Here is a 2267-nt window from a genome sequence, read left to right on the forward strand (position 1 = left end):
CGGTTTAGATCTCTTTCTTTTAACAACAAAACAAAACAAAAACAAACCCCACGATTGTCAGCAAATATAGTAGATGGTGAGTGGTCCAATGCAAAGTGCCATCCAATCAAAATGAAGCATTCTGAATTGTATCCATTGCAGTAGACAGAAGTAAAAAAGGTGTTTAATTTATTCAGTGAGGTCAACGAGGCCCCGTGCAGATTTAATGCTAGCAGTTTCCCCAGGCTTCTTCCACAGGGAGGATATGAGGCGCTATGGCTCTCGAACTGGAGTGAAGGATTTTGGAGCATCCTCGTGCTTTGTTCTCCAATATGCAACATGAGTTGTGTGGTTTCTGGAGGTTTTCCATGTTTCCAAAGCCTGTTTTATTCCAATCTTTCCAGAAAGATCAGAGTCAGAGTTGCTTTACATAAGTACAGGAAGGTGTGGATTTCCAAACCTCTCCACTCATATCTGGTACCCATTTCCTATCCCCTCGCACCCAGCATTTCCTGCCACCAGTGTGTTTTTTTGCTATTTAAAAATATATTGAAAGTGATAAACCTATTTTGATTTTTCAAAAAGAAATAAGGTGCCTGAAAGCCCCCTGTTGTCAGGGTGGCCTGACCTGAGGAAACAGGGAGGGAAGAACAGAATCACCCAATGTTGATGTTCCATTCCTTCTGCGTTTGTTGCAGCAGGGAGTCCACAATGGGGATGCAGCCTCATGTGGAAGATGCCCTAAGCAAACTCAAGAGACCAGGAGCACTCCTTCTCTTGTTTTTTGAATGAATTTCCTGTTCCCTTCCATGCTTTGGTTTAATAGTGATGTAATATTACAGCATATGTACTAGTCCAGGTTAGAAGTTGGTGAACAATGACTCTGATTATCACTAGCCATAGCGGGAATCATGCTGTGCCATGGTAAAGGCTAGCCTAGGAAGGGAGAAGGGAATTTATAAGAGGGGCAAAAAGCCCAAGCCTTCCTCCTGGACAGCCTGCTTCTCCAGACCATCATTTGAAGATCCGGAGTGTTCAGACTGCAGTCGCCTGACTTTGAATTCTACTCAAACATACTCATTCCTTTTAGTAGGGATAAATACAGCAGAAGTGTTCCGACAGACTGAGCAAAGCTAATTGCATTTGATTCAGGGGGAATTTTGTGCAACACTGTTTGAATAATAAGAACACTAAGTATTTACATGGCACTTTTTGTAAACTAAAAGCACTTAATTTATATGTTTCTAACGATTTTGTTATCAGCAAAGATGGGGTCAAATATTGTGTTAACAAATACTGGATTGGATGGGATAGGATAGCTGAATGGAGTAACACAGATCTGTGTAAGACCTTCGGGGGTGAGGCGGCCTATAAATGCAACAAACAAACAAACAAACAGACCTAGCTATTACCAGTTTGGCTTATGGTGTCTTTGTTCTAAATATAGTGTAGCAAAGAACATCCCATAGATTCTTTTGAATATCCTTGCTGAAAATTTCTTATTTTTTCAAACTGTAAGATCCAAAATATAAGCCTCTGGTTTCATTCACATATTAGTCTGAACTATTAAATGTATTTGTGTCCACATGACCTTTCATTATGCTCATATTTCCAACATGCATTTGGAATATTTTTATACACTTTTGCTAATTTATCTGGTGACAAATATCGATGATACATCATTTTATAGACGCAGTGGTGTAGCAAGGGGGAAAGGCACCTGGTGCACTGGTGCTTCCTTTGCCCCCCCCCCCCCCGGAATGCCCCCACCACGCCCCCACAGGGGTGCGCGCCCGGTGCATCGTGATGCCCCCCCACCCCCTTGGAGCTATGCCTCTGTACAGACGTTCTCTTTGAAGCTAGACCCTTCTCCTATTGGTCCATTTGTATATTATACCCAAAGTAATTGGTCCATCTTATCATATAATCTTTCACTCATTCTTCTTCTGTTTCCATATTTAGGCAATAACATGATCATCATTCAAACATACTTCTACTTCAAATCCAGTTTTAGAATATTCAAAACCCTGAGTTCATTTAATCTTTCTAATAAAGAATGTTCATAGAAATGTTCATTAAAAAATTAATGGCAAGTATATCCTTCTGCTACTAAATCCTCTCAATTTCATTTTGCATTTTCCTTGAGAGTAGTCTGGCAGATTATGATATGATAACGACCTATTTCCAGATATCATTTTTCATCTGTATAGGGTTTCTTGTGATGAGAGTCATGAGTGTTTTCTGATACAACCTGGGTTTATATTTGTCCCATATCTCAGAATGACACG

The sequence above is a fragment of the Sphaerodactylus townsendi genome, linkage group LG11, assembly GCF_021028975.2.
Source record: "Sphaerodactylus townsendi isolate TG3544 linkage group LG11, MPM_Stown_v2.3, whole genome shotgun sequence".
NCBI classification, from domain to species: domain Eukaryota; kingdom Metazoa; phylum Chordata; class Lepidosauria; order Squamata; family Sphaerodactylidae; genus Sphaerodactylus; species Sphaerodactylus townsendi.